Raw genomic sequence first — 24,054 nt, 5'->3', positions numbered from 1 at the left:
TATTACCCCTTAGAGATGAGATGAGAGAATCAAGGGTTAAAGGTTTATTTCGAATGCTCGTTACTTTTAAACGAAGAAACGTGATTACTGGTGGTAGGACCTCTTGTGAGTCCGCCCGGGTAGGTACCACCACCCTGCCTATTTCTGCCGTGAAGCAGTAATGCGTTTCGGTTTGAAGGGTAGGGCAGCGGTTGTAACTATACTTGAGACCTTAGAACTTATATCTCAAGGTGGGTGGCGCATTTACGTCGTAGATGTCTATGGGCTCTAATAACCACTTAAGACCAGGTGGGCTGTGAGCTCGTTCACCCATCTAAGCAATAAAAACAACAACATGGAATTCAATATTAAGGCTTTCCATTTATAGTTAAAAGTGGCCATAAAAATTACGATAATGTATTTTCATTTAACCATTAACCTAGGCAAAAGCTGGGGCCAGTCGTTATCTAGCTCATAATGTAAAACTATATAGTTGTTTTTAAATTTAAATATCAGGAAATTAACTAAAGGGCCTCGGAGACATTTCCATTTTAATCAACGTGCGTACCTACGTCACGAACTCGCGTAGTATTTCTGGTCGGGTCGGGTCGGTTTGTTTACGTGTCGGCGAACTCCACACAAAATACCAAGAACGTATTGTTATGGTGCACATAACTATTTACAAAGGGGCCGTTTACCCTAACAATTCTAAAATCGGTCATTCGTAATAACAACACGAATGTTTGCGATATAATGTAACATTTCTGTAACAATTCTGTAGTTAAAGACTTTGTAATGGAGCGATATTGGATGAAGCTGTATGGTGCTTGAAATCGTAGTTGGGCACGCACCAATGCGTTCAGTATATGTATGAGTATCCCGTTTTCGTGTATTTATATATCTTTGTTACGGGTTTTTTCAACGTAATTTTAGCAAAACCGTGACTTTCTCATTTATGTACTTTTAAATTTTGCATAGGTGCGATAATTTTATCACTTTGCCCTAATATATAGGACTGGATCGAACCTGGAATAGGAAAGCTACAAAAATATTATAAGGGCTACCTACGTATGTATGTGGTTGCCGTATATACTGGCCAATTGAAACGTAATTTATGTATGACTAGCAAAAAATTCTAAATTAAAAGGTTTTTTTGAAAGAGACTTGGTTCCCTAACTCCTGACTTCGTCAAGAAGGTAATTGTAAAATTACCTCTGCGCTGGCAGAGAGAGATGCATTGGTATCTTAGGTGCATATTTTAATTGACACAAATATAAAAAAATGGCTTTTTGTTAGAATTGCTGGCGCCCCGGAGACCAACTATTCAACTTAGTTGTGTGAGTGAGCAATCTGTATACGACTCAATGTAAGCGTGAGATTCGATTAGCATGCTTGGGCATTATGATGCAACCATCATTTTCATCAATCATCACGATCAACAGTGACTTACGCTTTCAATTAAACAGAGAATTAACGTAAAGATAATCTGTCCAATAAATGTACTTGTAAAATTATCACCTCGCCTACTTCAATAAATCGAAAATGTTATCTTAAGGCAACGATTCTGTCCCGACTCTTTTAAATGAGTTAATTTTAACTCTTGCAATGAAATCGTATCCAGTTATAAATTCAACTCCTTAAGTACCTTCAGTACGCTCATTAATGTGTTCATTACACGGTCTTTTATCATGTCGCCCTGTGTACATTTACAGTTGGTCCACTTTGATTGTATATTATGTGTAATGAGGCAGACCTATAGTTGTTGCATCCCATCAATTATAGTTAATGTTACGCCTTCTCTTAATACTGTTTATGCGTATTACATTATTGGGTTATAAATTGTTGGTGTAAATGTTTTATTGGTCATATAGTTCTTCAAACGTTGATTGTATGTATGCATTGCGGCATAATGGAACTTTTGGAAGAACCCGCTTACCTCATTATCTGTATATACCTAATTATAATAATCCCAAGTAGAAGGTTTTTGATGTATTGCCGTTAAAATTTAATTATCTTCGTGAATTCTGATCCCAGATGAAGCGATGCAGCGATGCAATTCGGCCAAAAGCAAAACAAATATTGTACTGCCAAGTTTTCAAATTTTCAAGTGGGTTGCGTTTCCATTCCGATGGTAGATTCTGTGAAGCATTGCTCTTACTAGGGTTAGTGTTAGCAAATTCGCCAGGAAGCTCCGTGAGCTCTCCTACTGGCTCGATTAATCTACTATAACCCCTCCAGGTTACTAGATTGGGTAGGGAAAAAAAATTGCGTAAGCGGGTGAGCGAGACGGACGAAGTACGTGGTGGGAGCCTATGGATATTGCAACGTGAATGCCGCCACTCATATTGAGAAATGACGTGCGGTACGCCGCGTCCTCTTGTGGGGACGCGGAGCGGGCCTCGGGGAAACCCTTCTGCCCGGACTGGATCTCCTTGCCTATTGAGGCAGGGGTGATGAGGTGCAGATTTGAGAGTAGCAGGCTTGATTTTGTGGGTGGGACTGACTCTTCTTTCTTCTTCTTTCTTTTGTCTTCTGTTCTCTTCATCCTGTCTTCGTTCTTCTCCCCTTCTTTCTTCGGGGCGGCCACTTCTCTCTTCCCTGCGTTTTTTTTTTTTTTTGAGAAATGAGGTCTGAGTTTCAGTTATATAGTAAACCGGATAACAAGTTTCAAACCGAAATAGGCAGGGTTGTAGTAGCTTACAAGACGCCCTACATGTAATGAGTAAGTGATATAAATAATTCTCTAGATTATCTCCTACTACCTTAATATAAGTAAACAAATACAAATTCCTTAAAGCGTGCAAGGTTTCAAGAGCACATGCTTCACATTTGAGATGTTCCGATAATCCTGTTATTTATTCGTCCTGCTCGTACCACCAACTAATTAAACGCGGCTTCTACTCTACAAACATTCACTGATACCTCCATATATTCGATGATTATTTTAGAACTCGTCGGATTCATAAAGATTAAACGATAAGCTACTTATAATGAAATATTTTCTTTTAGAAAATAGCATTGTGCTTATATTTTTGTAACTCTATGCGTGCATGTACTAAATGATTTGGAAAATAATGCAGTTCTCCAATGCTTTAAATGTGATTTGGTATTTATTTACTTCGTGTTTGTGCATATGTAATAGGATAGTTTTATTTTTTATTGCTTAGATGTGTTGGCGAGCTCACAGCCCACGTGGTGTTAAGTGGTTACTGGAGCCCATAGACATCTACAACGTAGACGCGCCACACACCTTGAGATATAATTCTAAGGTCTCTCAGTATAGTCACAACGGCTGCCCCACCCTTCAAACCGCTTGAGATATAATTCTAAGGTCTCTCAGTATAGTCACAACGGCTGCCCCACCCTTCAAACCGAAACGCATTACTACGTCAAGGCAGAAAAAGGCGGGGCGGTGGTACTTACCCGTGCGGACTCACAAGAGGTCCTACCACTAAACCAGTGGGTAAAGAAGAGTGAGAATTAATATGGTCCATACACGAGTATGTATGTGAACAGATGAAACTGGGTTGTTGGTAATAGAGGGTTGAAGCTTGTCACTATTTAATGACTTAGTGAATTGAAAAAAACCATAAGTAGCCATTACAATAGATAAAAATACATTTGTACAACTTGTTTAGTCCCGCTAGTTGCATTTGTATGTCGGGTTTTTTTGTCGTTACGGTTTCTATGTAGGTACTTGACGAATTTAAAATTATTTTCGCATTAACTTATAGTTTTCAATTTATTCTCAGAAATGTGTAATATCGGCTTGGGTAACAAGACTCCGTTAAACACTATGAGTATGTACGGTTTGCTATTACACCGATATCGTGTTCGTACTACCGTGTAGCAATTTCAGGAGTCCACCTCCTGGACTGCAGTTCTCTGTTCTTATTAATTGTTTTGACTCGGGACAGAGCGACGGTGATCCTTATGTAGTCTTGGTGAGACAGGTTTGACGCGTATTACGATGCCCGACATCTCTTTTCGTTTGAGGGCGTTCTGCTATGCCATACTGTTATTATTATTTTTCTTTATTGCTCGTGTAGGCAGACGAGCATACATCCCACCTGATGGTGAGTGGTTACCGTCGCCCATGGTCTTCAGCAATGCCAGGGGCAGAGCCAAGCCGCTGCCTACCGCTTAATACTCTCCACAAGCCTCGTTTGAAGAAGGACATGTCATAGCGCTCGGGATACACCGTGGAGGGGAGCTCTTTCCATAGCTGGATGGTACGTGGCAAAAAATACCTCTGTAAAAGCACTGTCGATGAACTCTGATCCGATGGCGGGAGGTACGATGATAAAAAGAAGATGAGGGAATCATCTCAAACAATTCGTCAGAGCACTCCCCATGGAACATACGGTACAAAATACAGAGGGAACCGAAGTCCCTCCACAGACCCAATGATCCAATGACCCAACCCAATGCTAGTTCCCTTTTAACAACAATTATAGTGCACATTCAGCTATGCAGTTTCTTTATCGATGCATTTTATGTAAACATTTCCAGAATATATTGTAATAACAATATATTCCGTTTCCTCAGGGCCGCGGGCGTTTGCGTCCCGTGCGCAAGTTACGACCGCACATATAAGGTATTAAAATAGACGCCGACTCGTGAGTGAATTGCCGAGGATTGACTCTGAATGGCTTATACCGTAGGTGTGCGCGAATCGTGGTTAACTCGATGGTACACGTCGTTTTTGTGTGAGCTCAAAGGACGCGGCTTGCGGGTCCGGCGCCGCTCGGCCGCCTCGATTCTTCTTTTTACAGGCGGTGCGCGTTGAATTTTATTATTTTCATTTAACACCTGCACTCGGTAATCTGTATCCGACGATCTCCCGAACGCTTAACTCTTTTTGGGATCGTGTTGTTTTTTTTTTTTTTTTTTTTTTCGTTTTGAGTCCGGTACGAACCGATTTATAACGTGCGTGTTTTGTACACCGAAAAGTGTCGTTTAATTTACCTCGATCTCACCGGTCACGATTGATTAGGCACGCCCTAGGTAATAATCTTTTGAGGCGTAACAAAAAATTTGATCATTTACCCTGAACGATGTTTTATGTAAATATAATTCTGAAATGTAGTAAGAAGCGTCCTTAATGTTTTCTATGTTATTATTTCGCATCTATTTCTAAATACGTATTCTAAATATAAAAATTCTCATTAAAAGGATATGGATATTGAAAGGATTGATATGGATGGATAAAGAAAGATATGGAATTATCATAATAATTATTAAAAGCCTGTTCAATATTTTTAGGCGACCTTGTGGTTTTTGTAAAGTCGTTTTAGTTCCGTCATATATAATAGCAGGGGTATAATTTGTAGTGGCTACCGGCACGCGGTCGGCCCTGGGCTGATGTTACCCCATCATTATCTAAACGCAGCGTTCCCGACCACACGGCTCCACGATTGGGAGAGAGATTCCACTCAGATCGTTAATATAAATTGTCATTTAACATTTTACTATGTAAACCATATATGTATGTGTATTATTTTTTTTACTTTCCATAGACGCCCGCGGTTCCATCTGGCCTAAATATGTAATGCAATGATAATGAAAAACATTAGAATTTTCCATAAACGAATTATCGAACCAATGAACGCACTGTCATATTTATTAATGTAGACCCATAGGGCTTTATCCGAGTCTAATTATCTTTCTGTGAAATTACCATCACAGTGCGAAGACAGAGTGGGGGTACCTACTCGGGCGGCTTCACGAGACGTCCTAGCACCAGTATTGTTACGGTCACCGACCTTATATCAAGCAGTTTTGTAGGCATTAGGCCCCTTTGATTTCAAATTTCACATTGAGACGGCGCGGTAATCGGCCGCTCGGCCGATAGGCTCTAGTAGAAAAGCGCTGAAAAGCTTTTGTTGGTTCAACGCTTTCACAATACATGGACGCGATACCCCCCACTCAACAAAGTAGGAAGCTGATACTGCACTGTGCGACCTCATCGCATGTCCTAACATCAAATCTTTACTGGTGGTAGGATCTCTTTACTGGTGGTAGGACCTCTTGCTAGTCCCCACGGGTAGGTACCACCACCCCGCCTATGTCTGCCGTGAAGCAGTAATGCGTTTCGGTTTGAAGGGTGGGACAGCCGTTGTAACTATACTGACACCTTAGAACATATGTCTCAAGGTGGGTGGCGCATTTGCATAGTAGATGTCTATGGGCTCCAGTAACCACTTAACACCAGGTGGGCGGGCGGGGACGGTTGGGTCGTCCACCCAACTAAGCAATAAAAAATAAATAGAAAACAGTACACAATGAAGTAAATAGTATTGTGTATTTTACGGGTAAGAAGTGAAATTAAAGAAGGCAATTAGTTCGCTTGTAATCTTAAAAGTAAACACTTTTGAACTCTTCAATTGATTAAACGAAGATAGAATAATTATTATCATTTTTCTCAGAAAAAGACGATAACGGACAAATAAACGTTTTAATAAGTTCGCCTGAATTTTGTATTAAAAAAATTATAAAGCTTTATAGTAATTAATTCGTCATACCTAACCTAATTTTAGTCGCAATGCGTTTATCTCTATTAAAAATACCATTAAGGTTCGTTGGATAATTTCGAACATTTTCTGAGTATGTATTTGTATAATTCTTGAAGTTCAGTAGAAGCGGCTGGCAGCAATGTTAAAAAAAAAGAAACTATCACACGTGCACAAATGACTTGGACAATGAAGCAATAGCAATTACGGATATTATAAATTTACGTAATTACTGGTGACGGGACGTATCCGGATTCCGCACGAGTTGTTTTTTTTCTACCTATTCTAGGGTTATTCTAGATTCACCGAGCTAGCAGGTGAGCTCACGGGGCTCAAACCGGGAGTGTTGCTAACACTGGCCCTAACAAGAGCCGTGCTTCGCTGAATCTACCACTGGATCGGATCTGCGACTGAGACGATCCGGCGAGAAACTCAGGGAGCTGTCTACCTGGTGTTGAGTGACATCAAAACGTGTCTACCGCCATCAACTTGAGATATATGGCTCAGTTGTATAATAAATATGCATATTGGTGGTAAATTGGGGAGACTGAAAATCAATCGCTGTTCGATTTATCGACTTGAACAGAATTGGCTGAGCCTTTTTTTTCTTTTTTTTTATTTAATCTGAAAGGCAATAAATAATTTTATTATCAATATATTTATTTATTTATTAGGCACACGGTACATATTACAAGCTAAAAAAGAAAAGATACACAATAAATAATAATAATAATAAAAAAAATTGCTCGTAGCGTAAGCCATGCGCCCACAACTAATCAGGACAAATGAGCTAAAAGTACCCAATGTTCCTTACAACTATTTCTTTTTGATCAGTACAATACACGATTTTCTAGCTGAAACGTACTAAAAACAAAGATAAACTATCGTGAATAAAAATTTCCTAACTGATAATCCATCGGGATCGGCTTACAGTATGTTTCCTAATCGCAATGTGTTGACCCCCGCGCTTATCACATGCAAACACACTGTGACGGAACTACATAGTATCGTAACTAATGAAATATTGTTTAGTATGATGATACACGTGGAGGCCGAGATTACACAGCCATGGGTGATCTTTGTTCTGTTTGAATTATACGGCATATGCTATTTGTGTTGGATGTTATGATAATTGTAACTTGCCTTGTCACACTGAGAAAGCAGATTTTTACGTCCGGTATAATAGTGTCAAAAGTCTTTCTAAACAACCAATTTTGCCAATGTGTCATTTTATTATCACTCATAATAAGCTTCCGATTTTAGCGATTTAATGGAAAGGTAATGACAACAATTTCCAATTTTTTTTTATTGCTTAGATGGATGGACGAGCTCATAGTCCACCTGATGCTAAGTGGTTATTGGAGCCCATAGACATTTACAACGTAAATGCGCCATCCACTTTTAGTTATAAGTTCTAAGGCATCAGTATAGTTACAACGGCTGCCCCACCCTTCAAACCGAAACTAATTACTGCTTCACGGCAGAAATAGGCAGGGCGCTGGTACCCACCCGTGCGGACTCACAAGAGATCCTACCACTAGTCATTATGCAAATTATAATTTTGCGGGTTTGATTTTTATTACACGATGTTCTAGCTTCACCGTGGAAGTCAATCGTGAACATTTGTTAAGTACGTATTTCATTAGAAAAATTGGTACCCGCCTGTGGGATTCGAACACCGGTGCATCGCTACATACGAGTGCGCCGGACGTCTTATCCTTTGGGCCACAACGACTTCAAACTTCGACTTGTTCGAGATCACTACATAGTATAAAACAAAGTCGCTTTCTCTGTCCCTATATCCATATGTTTGCTTAAATCTTTAAAACTACGCAACGGATTTTGATGCGTTTTTTTTTAATAGATAGTGATTGAAGAGGAAGGTTTATATGTATAATAGCATCCATTAAATGGGAGGGCGGGTCGCTAGTTTATTATAAACGTAAGGTAAGGTAACAATCCGATGTCATATCGATATGTTTTAAGTATTTTCTTCTAACATTTAGACGATTAGTAGGTACTCGGCGCGGTCAACAATAAACTGGTTTCTGCGATAAAGCTCCGTTTTGGATCACTACTGTAGATGTTGTTACCAATTGTGACTTCAGTAATAAAGAACTAATACACAGTAATGAAAACACCGTTTATTCCGTAAGATGGTACATGTGTTTACATAAAGACCGGCGCCGGGCAACTGGTGCGGTGTAATGCAATAACTGCATGCGCAAGCGCTTACGTGTCCCTACAATATTCCTCCCCTTAAAAAAATTTTTTGTTACAATAAAAATTTTAAGTTTAAAATTATACAATATATCTATATAATATATCTAGGGTCGGCAGACTAAAGCACATAAGTCAAAATTTTCAATTTATTTTTTATTACATCATCGGTTTACATTTTGCTCAACACACAATCTGACTAAAGCACATAAATCAAACTCAAGTATTTCATGGCGTATTCAAGCGGCGTTCTGTATCAACCTTATCAAATCCTAATATAATCAAACGAACTAAAAAACATAACTGGACTTATGTTCTAAGGAACACCATAAGTACAAAGTTATTAACGTAAGAAGTTTGACTTATGTTATAAAGAACATCAAAATGTAACATTTCTTTAGAGAAAGTGGTTACTTAAAAATATTTATAACGTAAACAATACTTCGGTAAGTGGTTTTAATTTACTAATGTTGTCGATTGTGCACAGTAGTAGCTTAAGTATTTTAATTATTTAAGATGAATATTCAAAGAGGCAAGAAATTAGTTAAAATGACGTTATCTACTCATCTGGAAAGCAATGAAGGTATATTTTCACATACCTTCTAAATTATGATTTGCAAATTACGTAATTATATCAATATTATATCATTATAAATAGATAATTGTCTTGTCCTTTTTTAGAAAATGTAAGTCAACAGTCGATTTTGAACACATAGAACCTAGTAGTAGACGATCCTATACCGTCAACATCATCAGGTCAAGTCAGTAGTTTAACATACTATTCTGTACTTGACTTCTCTAGTGATGATTTTGTACGAGATCCATGTTATGAATTACCGAGACTTCCAATCACATCAAGTTCAAGTACTTGTGATGAAATTTCAATGAATCCTAATGTGTCTCCAAAAAAGAGTATGCGTACTATAAAAAGAGAAAAAATAAAACGTAACTTAGGACAGGCATACAAAACTTTAAAAGGAAAATTTATATCAGATAGCACTATGAAAAAAAAAAAATTGAGAAAAAACAAAAAAAAAAGGCTGCTGAGTTTGTTTCGCCGGTTCTTCTCAAGACTGTGGCTTTTTTTGGAGCCGGTGGTAGAGTTTACATTGTTATTTATATTTTGACATTCAACAAGTGTGTTATACTGACATCTTAGTTCAAATAAATGATTTTGAATTTGAAAGAGTTACCTGTTTGCAGAATGAAATGTAAAGAACGTATACCATTAGCTGATAGGCATGCCATATTTACAGAATATTGGCAAATGGGGTCATGTGTAAAAAGATCTGCATACTTGGCGTCTTTAATGGAAATTCAAGATAAATCTAAGCAAAGAATACGAGCTATTGAACCTGAAAAGCAAAAGCTTAGAATGAAGACATAAAAATACTTTTTTACTGTGCATGGTAAACGTGAACCTGTCTGCTGAGGACGTTTAATGAAACCGTTAGATGAAAGTGTAAATTTTATAAAGACAGTTGCTATGAAAAGGAGATCATCCATAGGAGGTTCTCAAACTGATGATATAATATCTATACAGCCATTACCCATATCCATCGAGAAAAAAAATGATTTAATTTCGCTGCTCCCTTTAATACTAGATATTTTCCATGAATTTTACATAAGTCTTCCCACGTTGGAAACTTTACGAAATACTGATCCAGATATTTTAGAACTCGATGAAGAAGAAGAATTTTAATTAAACATTGAGTTGTTATTTATATTTATGACTTATATTATTATAATATATATCTTAATTGTTGATCTTTTTCACTTAACTCATACTATTATTGTGTTCCTTATAACTTAAGTCATCTAATTATTAAATAATCACATTTACATTAAAATATTTAATTTTAATAATAAGTTAGTGTTATAGACTTATATAATTCAAATAAACATTATTAAGTTTATTAATGTATAAGGTTCTAAATAGTTTTTTTTAATTCCTGTAAAGTCGAGTTTTTTGACTTATGTGCTTTAGTCTGCTGACCCTAGATATAATCCTAGTAGTTAGCAACGCACTGTGTCACAGCAGCGGGTGCCGAGTCATCGGTAATGTAATGCGACGAGTTGCACGAATCGCAAGTACAAACTACGTTCACAAGAATTATTACGTAAACAAAACATAGTTAACAATAACATACTTCGTACAATTGCCTCTCTTTTGGGGCATTAGGTATATAAATGCTTAATAAATAAAATAGAGTTAGTAATAAACACTTCAAATATAATCACATATAATCACACTTTAAATATAACCAGCCGTATCAGTTGCGTTGGTGGCGGGCTGCTGTTGCACAGTTTGTATCCTGACTACAGGTGGATTGACGTGCCCCACCGTCATTTCCTTTTTTAGCCAGTTTCTGATTTTCCGATGGCAGTGAATCCGCATTCCGTAGCACAGAATTACTGATAATAGTACCGCAATAACTATAAGCACTATACCAAAATTATTGATCTTATTATCGAGATGTCCGGGGACAACTTGCGCTTGGGCAATAGCAGTATTATCTTTGCTCTCGTTGATACCCATTGTGACTAATAGACTGATTCACAAAACTAATAAACAATTACTGTATAAATTCCAAATGTGATCTGCTATATAACAACTAAAATGCTAAGTCAGAATTTGACCTACATACTCGTAATAGGTACACGTATGACGTGCGATGCGATTCAGGTTGAAATTGTACACGTGAATTTCAACATAATTGAATGCAACTTTATAAAACAACGCTTGGTACAAGTACATACTCAACAATATATTTAGGTATCTAATAAATACTACACATAACATAACTACATAGTTAACATTATGAAACTGTAAAATATTATTGCTATTATAAAATTACTTAATATATTAAAATTACTTAATATATAATATAACTTAATAAAACAACATTACATTTAATACTAGTCTAAAAATCTTAAAGGCTGTTTAATTACGCGTCCACTTCTAGTCACAAAGTGTTTAGGTGGTAAAATGTTGGGCCTCGGAACACGCGTTACATCATTATCTAATATAATCGTATTATCATTATTATTTTCTTTGAGGACGTAAGCAGGTTTTAACCTATCAATCGATATACGAGCTTGACGGTCAAATAATTGCACTAAGAAAACTTTCGGTCCTCTTTCAATAACTCTAAAAGGGCCATCGTAAGGCGGTTTAAGCGACTTATGAACTGCATCGTCTCGAACGAAAACAAAACTACATTTATGTAGGTCTGGATGTACAAAAATTGATCGCGAGGTTTGGTTTTCTCTTACTGGACGAAAACTTTTAATAATTTTTTGTATTTTGTTTTTTTTTTTTTTTTTTTTTTATGATTGAAAGTTTACTGGTGGCCCGAAGGCCTTTCCAGTTTCACCAGGACAGGTGGGTGAGCAAAGGCTCAGCCAAGAGGGGTGGGATTTGCTAACAACTGCCCGAGCGCCTCCGAAGGAGACCTAACAACTCAAGAGCAATTGTTTCGCGAATGAATCTACTACCGGATCGGAATCGCGACCCGCTGAGAAGATCCGGCGAGAAACTCAGCGGGCTGATGCATGGGTTAGGTTGCACGTCGACCTCTTTGTCGAGTTCGACGAGTACGGTTACCGGGGTCCCTAAGCCTGCCCCTAGTATTAGAGCTGAAGGCATCTAATGCAAAGGTTATTGGATCTGATGGATCCGTAAGGACGTGTCTAGGGCGTCGACGGTGACTGGCTCCTGCATGATCAGGATTCGGGGAGTAGTCAGCGGCGGCAACGATAAGGCGATTATCATGACGCATAGCCTTATCGAAGTATCGTTCCGACGCTGACTTCATGTATTTCCGAATTGATTCGAGGCCCAGGTCGTCGTGTAGGTCAACGTTCCTCACGAACCACGGAGCCCCGACAGCTAACCTGCAAAAGCGGGATTGTAGGGATTGGAGGGTGTCTATGTGTGTGCGGGCCGCGTGAGCGAACACCACACTCGCGTAAGTCATGACGGGCCTTATGCAAGTTTTGTAAAGTGTCACCTTGTTCCGAAGGGACATTTTACTCCGCTTACAGATCATGGGGTAGAGTCTACCGAGAATAAACGCGGCACGGTCACGGACTGATTTTATATGCGGGCGGAATGTCATCGATGCATCCAGGGTAACGCCCAGGTACTTGACCTTCCTGGCCCAGGGTATGGGTTGTCTAAAGAGAGTAATCGGGGGTGTGAGATTCCTCCTCCTAATCCGGGAGGAAATCCGTGTGGAGCTTCCCCTCTGAAATAGCACCGCAGTACTTTTCGCTGGGTTGATGTCTATGCGCCATTTTCGGAACCACTGTCCTAGGGCTAGGGCTGCGCTCTGAAGCTTCTTCGCGATTAGGGACTTATTTCTACTAGAATAGTAAACAGTCGTGTCGTCGGCGAATAAAGCTAAATGGGTCGGCGGCGACCGGGGAATATCGTTGACGAATAAGCTAAATAGGAGGGGTGAGAGGACAGAGCCTTGCGGGACTCCAGCTGTGAGAGGTCGTGGGGAGGAGCGGGTTCCCTCGACTCGATATCGAAAAGAGCGGTTCGACAAGAAGTCCCGTATGATGAGCACGAGACTATCCGGCACGCCCATGCTGAATAGTTTGAAAATCAAACCATTGTGCCAGACTTTGTCGAACGCTTTTGCGACGTCGAAGAAGAGAGCTCCCGTGTATAACGGTTTTGGTCGATTAAGCCCCACAAGAATGTGCTCCGTGAGGCGGTGCACCTGTTGAACGCATGAGTGATTTGTACGGAATCCGAATTGTTCATCGATAAGAATGCCCTTGGATGAGACGAAGTCTCTGAGGCGTTTGTAGAGCAGACGCTCATACAGTTTGCCTAGAGACATGAGGAGGCTAATCGGGCGGTAGCTCGTCGGATCATTTTTTGGTTTACCGGGTTTATGTATGCCGATAACGTCCGCTTCTTTCCACACCGCGGGAAAGATACAGTTCGCCATAGCGGCATTGAAAATAGATGCCAACATCACGATGAGTTGGACGGGTAGAAGTTTAATAACGCGGTTGGATATACCGTCGGAACCGGGAGCCTTGCGAGGACGTAGGTCTTTGATCAAGTCTTTAACTTCCATCGGGGTGACGGGTGGTAACGCATCAGAGGGTGGCAAGGAGGCTCTGCGTTCTACCTCACTGTCTACTAATTCTACATGAACAGGGTCCACGGATTGAGTGCTGGGCGTGCACTGGGTTTGCAATGTATCGGCCAGCAGCTCTGCTTTTTCGTCATCATCGAACGCCGCGAGTCGGCCTGAGGGGCCTACGAGGGGGGGCATAGTTACTACCGTATCCGATTTGAGAGTACGAGCTAAGCGGTAGTAAGACCTTTGGGAGGGCGCGAGTCCTTCTAAGAAATCAGACCATCTGGCATCTCGGACTTCGGCGATGCGAGACTTTACGTCGCGTTGTAGGGCACGCATTCGAATACGATTTTCCGCGGTAGGATACCTGTCGTAGGCGCGTATCGAGGCGTTCTTAGCTCTAAGGAGTTCCCTAATATCGTCGGACAATTTGAAGCGGTGAAGGAAGTCCTCCGCTACAACTTGTTTCGATGACCTATCTAATGTCGAGGTGATGTGAGACGTTAAGATGTCTATGGCTTCAGCGGTATCCTGAGGAGACGGGATAGAGTCCGGGTTAAACGGGAGCGATGGTGGATCAGATTCAGCCAGGCTGATGCCCAGCGTGTGCCAATCCACCACAGTCCTCGTGACGGGAACGGAATCGGGAGCGCGACCGAGCTTCATAACGACGGGACGGTGGTCTGAATCTAACTCTGAAACTACTTCGATCGAGTGTAAGCGCAGAGTTACGTTTTTTAATAACGCTATGTCGAGTATATCCGGGCGATGCGCGATATTTAGCGGGTAGTGAGTCGGGGTTAGCGGAGCGACGATATCGAAGGCGAGATCATCGACTAACGCGTCAAGCCGCCTGCCATTCGGGGTTGTGGTGTGTGAGTTCCACCTGATGTGTTTACAATTTAGGTCGCCCGCCAGAATGACAGAGCTCCCCATACCGAGCAGCGCCTCGATATCACTGCTTAGAACGATCTTATCCGGTGGAAGATAAACGGACGCGATAACGATCGGCGCGTGTCCCGTCAGTGAGATTCGGCACACTGATGCTTCGATATTAACGAGCGCGGGAGGATCGAGCGGGACGCAATGCAGGGCTCTTCTATAGTAAATGACGGTACCACCACCACGGGCAGAGAGCCTGTCGTTCCTGACCATGTTATAGTTCGCGATTTTAGGGTCACGGCGCGCGGGCTTAAGTAGGGTCTCCTGCACTAAAAAGATATCAATTTGGTGGTCACGCAAAAAGTCAGAAACCTGATCACGTTGATTTGCGAGACCGTAAGCGTTAAAAAATCCTATCGTTACGGATAGGGGCTTTATTCTACTTATATACGCCATTGATTACCGGCGGAGTGAGGGGAGGACGTACGTATTTAATGACGCGTATACGTCGGCGTATTCCTGCACAACGGCGATAAAGTGTTGTGCAGTGGAGGCAGCGCGAATGGCGTCGCCCAAAGCGTTAACGCGCTCAAAGTTGATCGACTGAAAGAAGTCGATCGCTAAAGCGAGATTGTCGGACGCGGTCGGAGGGCAAGTCGCGGGAGCCATCGTTCAACTGCGCCATTACTTTGTGGGTGATACGGTGTGGTGCGAATTTTGTTGATCCCTAATAACTTAGTCAAGTTTAAAAATAAATTTGATTCGAATTGACGTCCTTGGTCACTAGTGATCCTGACTGGACATCCGAAACGTGTGATCCAACCATCATATATTGTCTTTGCAACTTTATCGGCTGTAATGTCATGTACGGGGAATGCTTCCGGCCATCGCGTACACCTATCGATGATAGTAATGCAATACCTGAATCCCTGTGGAGATGTCGGCAGAGGTCCGACTATGTCCACATGAATATGCTCGAAACGACCGGCGTCAACAAAATTACCTAAGTCTGAGATAGTATGTCTGTATATTTTAGATTTTTGACACCGTATGCATGTTTTTGCCCACAAACCGATATCTTTATTCATATTGGGCCAAAAGAAAGTGTTAGTGATCATTTTACGGGTTGTACGTATACCTGGGTGGCTTAAATTATGTAGGCTCTCAAATGCAATACGTTTAAAGTCATCGAGATAACTGAATAGGAATTCAAGGCCTTGTAGGACAGTGTTATTCATAAAGCGTTGGAATGTTTGTGGCGCATTCCGCAAACCAAATGTCATTTTAGGAAATTCAAAAAGACCGAAAGGCGTTATTATGGCAGTCTTTTCAATATCTTCAGGAGCAACATCAATACAATGAAATGCTCTATTGATATCTAATTTTGAAAATATCTTTTTATCAGCCAAAATATAAGTAAAATCATGCAGTCGAGGAATAGGGTATCTGTCAGGTTTTGTAATAGCGTTCAATTGACGATAATCACCACATGGTCTTAAGTCTCCATTTTTCTTGGGGACAATATGTAACGGGCTAGCCCAAGCACTTTTAGAAGGCCGACAAATACCCAATTCCTGCATGATCCGAAATTCCTCCTTAATTATTTTATATCTCTCAGGTGCCAGTGGTCGAGCACGAGCATGCACCGGTGGACCAGTAGTTTCAATATAATGCAAAACGTTATGAGAACTTACTTCCTTAAATGACGCTGGTTTCGTAATGTCGGGGTACTGCGCTAACAAATCACGATATGGATGACTCACATCAACAGTATGCAATGAAGGTTGATTGCTAACAACAATACAAGCTAATACATTCAGATCTGTTACCTTATCGATAAGCTTACGTTCACCCATATCAACCAAAAGATTGTTAGAAGTTAAAAAGTCCGCCCCTAATATAGCCTGTTTAACATCTGCAAGCACGAAGTTCCATCGGAAAGCGCGACGTAGCTTCAAATCTAGCACTAACGTTTTTTCACCAAATGTTGCAATTTCAGTTCCATTGGCTGCATATAACTTATAGTTAGGATTTTTGATAAATTTACTTATTTTAGGCACCGGTAAAACTGAAATATTAGCACCTGTGTCCACCAAAAAATTTAGTCCACTATTGTAGTCCATCACACACAAACGGCGGCATCCTAAAATGGTACTAGCTTCCGCCCGCGACCGTACCACGCCTAGTTTTCCGAACTTGGTTTCCATGCACATGGTTGGACGCATTTCTGAGCATTCTGACGGAACTTGTAATGGTAGTAACATAACCAGTTGGGGTTCTGTGGGGTACGGCGTCTTGATGAAGATCGTGAGCCACTTCTATCACGGTTACGATCAAAGTAGTTTTGTCTGGATCGTGACTGCTCCATGTTAGTCATTCTGACGCTTAATTTTGCTATTTCCGCTAAAATTAAAGACGTGTCGCTTGTTGATGGTCGTTCCATATTCGAGGTTTGCTGATTAACGACCTCAGAGATGTGGTTAACTCGCGTGGCCTCCGCAACATTATCCGCAATCATGGCGAGGTTGTCTAAATCTTTTGTTTCAGTGACTGTAAGGATTGCCCTCAATGTTGTAGGTAAGTGACCTTGCCATAACACTCGCAGGGTGTCGTCCGGTACTTTATCTCTGGCTAACTCTCTCATGCGGCGCAATAGCTGAGAAGGTTTTTGATCTCCTAGTTCCATCTCTCCTATGAGTCTTTCAATTTGTCGACTTTTGGACTCCTCAAATGTTGATAATAATTTCGTTTTTAACGCCAGAAATTTTCCTGTGTCCGGTGGCTTAGCTAGAAAATCCGTTAGTTGAATAATGACTTCTTTTGGTAATTTCGATACGACAATGTCAAATTTAACTTCATCCCCAAGTTTCTGTGGGGCGAGTATAGACTCGATCCTAATGTACCATGCTCTTGGTTGCTCTGTCCAAAATTCTGGTATACGTGTCGATAGCGAGATCGCCATAATGTCCGCTGAAGTCTGCGATAATGCTAGTTGAGTTGCCGAAACTCCTGGTGTCGTCATTATTAATCACAATTTTCGTTTCATATAAATCACGTCGGGGTCACCACTTTTGGATCACTACTGTAGATGTTGTTACCAATTGTGACTTCAGTAATAAAGAACTAATACACAGTAATGAAAACACCGTTTATTCCGTAAGATGGTACATGTGTTTACATAAAGACCGGCGCCGGGCAACTGGTGCGGTGTAATGCAATAACTGCATGCGCAAGCGCTTACGTGTCCCTACACTCCGTTACATTAGAAAATATAAAATATCAATGCTCAAGTCTAGAAACATCGAAATTTTCGTGTTTATATTTATGATGATGATGATGTGTACTTTCATAATATCCTATATCTGTTTCATAAAACAAAAGCTCCACAGATTTTGTTATGTTAACTTAATTCTGTACCTTAGCAAGGAGACTTCTCAATAGACAACGCTTGATCACATTTTTCTACCTGTTCCTCACATCAATCTGTATTCAGATCCCACATCGCATTATAAAATAAAATATCTGTTGAAAAAAACGCGGCCTCCTGGCGCCTTGCACGTTCTACTTAACATACACACGTCGTCGGTTAACTACGCCCCTAACTATGTAGATATAAAGCTGATATTAGTATATCGCGGCTGCACCAAAAAGATCTGCCCGATATAAATCATATTCGCTGCGCACAGCCCTCAGAACGCGTGTTTTTACACCAACAATACGAATGAATATCGTTTTTGTTACTAAACGAGAAATGTCTGAGATTTCGAGGTGGAGCGCACCTAATTTTGATTGCTGCTATTTTTGGCATTAAACGCTAATAAAACCGAAGGCGCTAAAGCGTATAAATTATAAACATGTTTTGTAACTGTCATGTGTTAAGCACGACAATATTTCTATTAATCCTAGCATTTAATACCTGATACGTCTTGTTTGTTATCTAATCAACCTTAATCAGGTGTGTTTACCTTGTTTAATAGTTTCGTAATAGAATTTATTTGTGGATGTTTACGTACTAAGCTCTGCTATCAAGCCAGCAATAACAGCTGTTGTTTTTGTCTTAAAATAATCGATGTATCTCTTGAAGATTAAAACCAATGTTAGAAACATGAGCTCCTAAGTCCTGAACACAAGTTACGGGGGTAGTCTGGCCATCTGCGCCAAAAGATAAAAAAATCTCACAGCATCAAGCGATATTGACGAAATAAAAATTCAATAGTTTTGAATATATTTTTGTTTAGTTTTGTACCTGGAAATGCCAGTATAACAGTATAAAATGATTGGTATGGTTCTTCCAGTCGTAAACATTAAGTTTTATTTCAAAATCGTTCGCCACAACAATGTCGATCCACAATAAAAAACTTCTGTTCTGTTAAAAGGCTATTAATTATGCAAAACGCTTTTCTTGTTTATCAATTTATATAATAGATGCACCATAGACACGAAATTGTGTCTATTACCGGAAATGCCATTCGAAATTGGAATTTTAAATTAGCCACTTAAAAAAAAAAATGTCTCATGTTAATTATGCATTTTGTTTTCGGGACAATTCTACAATGTTAGTAAATATTGGGCGGCGCTTTCGTTTATGGCATCGAACACGCTTTTTTCATTTATCAGTACCGGAAATTGTAGGTCCCGATGTTTGTACCGCTTTTAACGGTTACGATCAATGAAATAAAGTTTATGAATTGTCGTGCGTTCATTTATTTGATATTTGAAAATAGAGCTTTTTTTATTCGATAAAGACTATTGAATATACAAGGGGTTGTCCATTTAGACTTTTTTTAACTGCCTATTGACCTCTGTTATAATTTTGACTGAAATTTGCTCATAAGCTTAGTACTTCAGACGTTTATATATAGTATATATGTAGTTGGTATTTTATAGCTCACTGTTTCTACCGAGTTAAGGTTTTTGTATGTTGAAAGAGTAGTAGTAACATTAACGCGTGTTGGTGGGTATGTTAAAATTCATTTCAGACTAAAAGTTTTTGTGTTGCCCTACCCTGGGCGCCTAAGGCTCGAATCGTAAAGTTATGTTTACGATTTGCAATATTTGTTACGGTCGGATTGGGTTTGGTTCTTTTATGGCTTTTGACTTTCACGCAATATGGATTTTTATTTGGTTTAATTGGTGTGGAAATCAGACAAGTGGGTAGATCTTAATGGGCAAATTATTTATCGATAGAGATAATTAATTGATGCGAACGCTACCCGAGTACAAAGTAGGTGTAGCAGTTAATAATCCTAATTGAAAAGACTCCGTAAGTAGACTTAGAAGACGTGACTAAAATAATAGTGTTTAAATAATTTTAAATGTTATCAAACGATGCGTAAGGTAACGTTTCCAGGATTTAAACTTAAATAGGTAATGCTATCTGGTAGGAAGTGCCACGCTATGAGGATTCGTTTATTAGTATTATTAGATGTACTCAAAATACTTTACAAAGATTTTTTTTCTATTGCTTAGATCTACAACGTAAGCGACGACATCTACAACGTCATTCCGCTACCCACCTTGAGATATAAGTTCTAAGGGCTCAGTATAGTTACAATGGCTACCCCATCCTTCAAACCGAAACGCATTACTGCTTCACGGCAGAAATAGGCGAAGTTGTGGTACCTACCCGTGCGGACTCACAAGAGGTCCTACCACCAGTAATTTCGCAAACTGATCTAAGATAATGTGAGAGAATTTTGCTGTGTGACGTGTCGCCCTAGAATTCTTCTCAGTCGTTTGCACTCTTGGCAGAATGGTTGTGGTCATCATTTCGGGTGGTGATGCGCTTTCGTGGGTATGATGAAAGATGGAGAAATTCATCGGCCAATAGGCATCTGTCTACGTTCTCTGAGGATTATAGAAACGCACTGCGATGATCAACCGGCATTAACTGTTACTGTGGTATAGGGGCGTATTGCAAGCTCGCACGCTCAGGTACCACCATCCTGCCTATTTCTGTCGGAAACAGTCATGCGTTTCCGTTTAAAGGACGAGTCATCCGTTGTACAACACTATTGAGTCTTTGAGGTCATGTCGCAGGCTGGGTGACGGCATTCACATCATAATCTATGAGCTCTGATCACCACTTTACACCAGGTGGGTCGTGAGCTCGTTAACCCTTTTACACTAAAAATAAACCACAAGAAGTACTTTCATGTAATTTTAAGCGGCACTTAAACTGTTTGTATCAACATTTCGTAATAATTCTTAACTACTTTCACACGTCTTTCGTCTCATTAGTGTAATATTTATTTTACTAAGATTTCAAACGGTTCATTGCTCTGCATTGCAGGGAAAGCAGAAGAAAAGTCTTTGATCCTGCGTAATGATTCATTGCTGAGTGAAACGAAATAAACGTTATTAACATACAGCATAAAATATGGTAAAGTTCAAACGTTCTGATCCGTACAGATGTTTTAAGTGTGGTATATACTGCACGTCGATCAAGTTGATTGACGGCAGGCGCCAGTGTAGTACAAGGCACCTGAGGTGTGGTCTATCGCGACTCGTGGACGCAGACGAACATAGGTACTTTAGCCATAGTAAAGTATTGGAAAAATTAGATTTACTTTTTTGCCCACTTAATCACTGGCAGTTTAAGGGGTTATTACAGCTACGTTTAGACTGGTGAGCTCACGGGCTCAACCTAAGAGTAATTGCTAATACTAGCCTTAGCAAGAGCAGCGCTTCCCTGAAGCTACCACCGAATCGGAATCGCGACCCACTGAGAAGATCCAGCCAGAAAATCGGCCTTATGTTCTGTCTATGAGCTAGGTTGCACATCGATTATTCACTCTTTTAGAGACGTCAGCCACCAATTGACTTTGAATCTGTAAATTGGCGACATTAAAATAAACCGTTGTTGATTCGTCGATACGAAAACAAACATTTGTTAGTATATCACCTATAATGTTGCTTATTCAATACAGTTTAATTCGTTCAAAGACAAATCATTCACACAATATAATATTGAATAGAAATTTGAAATTAGTTTTCCTTTTGGTTTGATTTTATGAGCCTGTTTGATTGACATTATAAATTAATAAAAAAAAATAGAATTCAAGTCGTACAACGACGTAACTTCTCGACCAGTTTTTTAAAGCGATTAAATAGCGTAGGCGATACTAAACAAACCTATGGCACGTTATAAATTTAAAAAAATATATGGAAATTACAATTGGTCACGGTTTAAATAAATTATTTCCGTTGGTTCGGTGCCGCGGAGGCGACCCACAAAGGGCTCTCATTAACCAAATCCGACACCGGACCTAATCCTTTCGTTAGACCTCCATTGTGACAGAGAATGCACGCACAGAAAGAACCTTTTGCCTATTTTATACTCTTACGTGGGTACCAAAAAGCTTAGAAACGCGACCAATGTATTGTTAACTGATTGAAACCTCGTGATTGATTGAACCTTGTACGGAATATTGTAAGTATTGCATTATTGTAGTATTGTAAGTATTTCAATTCGGTTGTACCTAATAAGAAACATACTAGTACTGAAACTACTAGATAGCCTAGTATGGAATACTAAAACATTTATGAATTTATCTATCGATATTCCAATTTAGGCTTTCGGCTAATAATGTTCGTAATCTTTTTTTTATTGCTTAGATGGGTGTACCAGCTCAGAGCACACCTGGTGTTAAATGGTTACTGGAGCCCATAGACATCTACAACGTAAATGCGCCACCCACCTTGAGATATAAGTTCTTTCGATAGATATAAGATATAAGTTCGTAAATTAAAATTGCAAACGCAGAGATCTTTAGGTGGTAATAAAAAGTTTTGTTTTAAATTTTGGATTTTATATTTTAAATAGTTACGCTCAAGCTTTACTGCGATATTAAGTGATTACCGGAATCCACTAACCTAGAGAGATAAGATGGCAGTCTTAAACGTTTAGTGTTATACAACACCTGCCTATCTCACTTTTCAAGATAAGTGGTACTTTTACGGACTCGCAATACGCCCAACCAACAGTAAACAATAAAGCTACTCATGGAAGTCCTGAAGTTTATTCATTTTACACAGGGACATGACATCATTTTACTCATAGGACAGATGTTATTTGTTAGAAAAGAACCTAAACTAATACTTGTAAAGTTTTTTTATTGCTGTAGCTGGGTATCTTTCTGCGCACCTGGTATATTAGCGCTGGTTTAAGCTGTGGGCATCACGAGATGATTTGCAAATTCCATTATTTCTAAAACCAACGTCTATAAATGGCCTTATTCGAATTAGATATAAACGATTTTTTAATTCTAACTCTCACAATAACTCTTCTCCTTTAATGGTTAACCTCCCGTGTACTCGTGTTGCGTCAATGTCTTCGCAGAAATCATGAGCACAGATAACAGTTAATTTAATTTTTTTTTATCTATTTCCTGTTCATGAACGAAAGAGATATTAGGGATCTTGTTTAAAAAAAATACCTACCAAAAAAACTCATTTACTGGTATTGTAAGCATATATGCGTTCCAGTATGAACGATAGAATAACTGAGAAATCTTCGGTAATCATTTAACATTATTTGGGCCGTATGCTGCATACATCTACTCATCTACAACAAAAGAAGTCAACTGTCTGGAATGCCTATGCCCACAAGCGACTGTCACAACTCACCGGCTACTGCTGCTTCATCTGCATTTCTCGGCTATAAAAATTTGAAACGTAACTTAAAATCTCCAGTTCATCGGAATGTTATTGGAGAGGTTGAGCTAAAAGAAATACTATTACGATTCGATTAAACCCATTACTTTAAATTAAGTTTTTTCGTCCCAGCGACAGTGGTGTAGGCGTCCGTACCGATGATCTGATCATATCATGGTATTTGAAAATAGCCGGACGTGAAGCATTATAATTTTAATGTGTTGTATCGATTACCAATGGGATGCAATAGGGTCAGATACGATGACACTAGTTATTCCCAAAAATACATTGGTGTCGTGGGGTGTTACAAAAGCAGATACCGTATTTACGCAGTAAATTAAGTTCTTCAAGCGAATGGTATAACTGTGGCAGAAACCACAGATAATGTAAAGATAATTAACTGGGTACGTACTGTAAGTTTGTTATCTAAATGTAAAGAGTGCTATAGTGAAGTCTTTCTAGGGGACTCAGGACATTAAAATTGGTGTTCGCGGGATGTCAAAATCACTCTATTTAGAGCGTTTTGTACGTCCTTCTATACGTGCAGCCTGTGGGTGTTCTATAGTCAAAAGCAGTACAGTGCCTTACGCGTCCAATACAACAATGCGTTCAGGGTGTTGTTGGGGCTGCCTCGGTTCTGTAGCGCGTCGGGAATGTTCGCCGAGGCACGAGTCTACTGTTTCTTTACGACCATGCGGAAA

The 24,054-nt window shown here is 39.7% G+C and overlaps 1 protein-coding gene across 1 annotated transcript in view; it reads left to right on the top strand.

Annotated features, from left to right (window-relative positions):
* LOC101741200 (bone morphogenetic protein receptor type-1B) overlaps positions 1-24,054 on the top strand; it is a 130,415-nt gene that overhangs the window by 10,243 nt on the left and 96,118 nt on the right. The window lies entirely within an intron of this gene.

The sequence above is a fragment of the Bombyx mori genome, chromosome 3, assembly GCF_030269925.1.
Source record: "Bombyx mori chromosome 3, ASM3026992v2".
Lineage (NCBI taxonomy): Eukaryota > Metazoa > Arthropoda > Insecta > Lepidoptera > Bombycidae > Bombyx > Bombyx mori.
The sequence above is the reverse complement of the archived record's forward strand: the minus strand, read 5'-3'. Positions and strand labels throughout refer to the sequence as shown.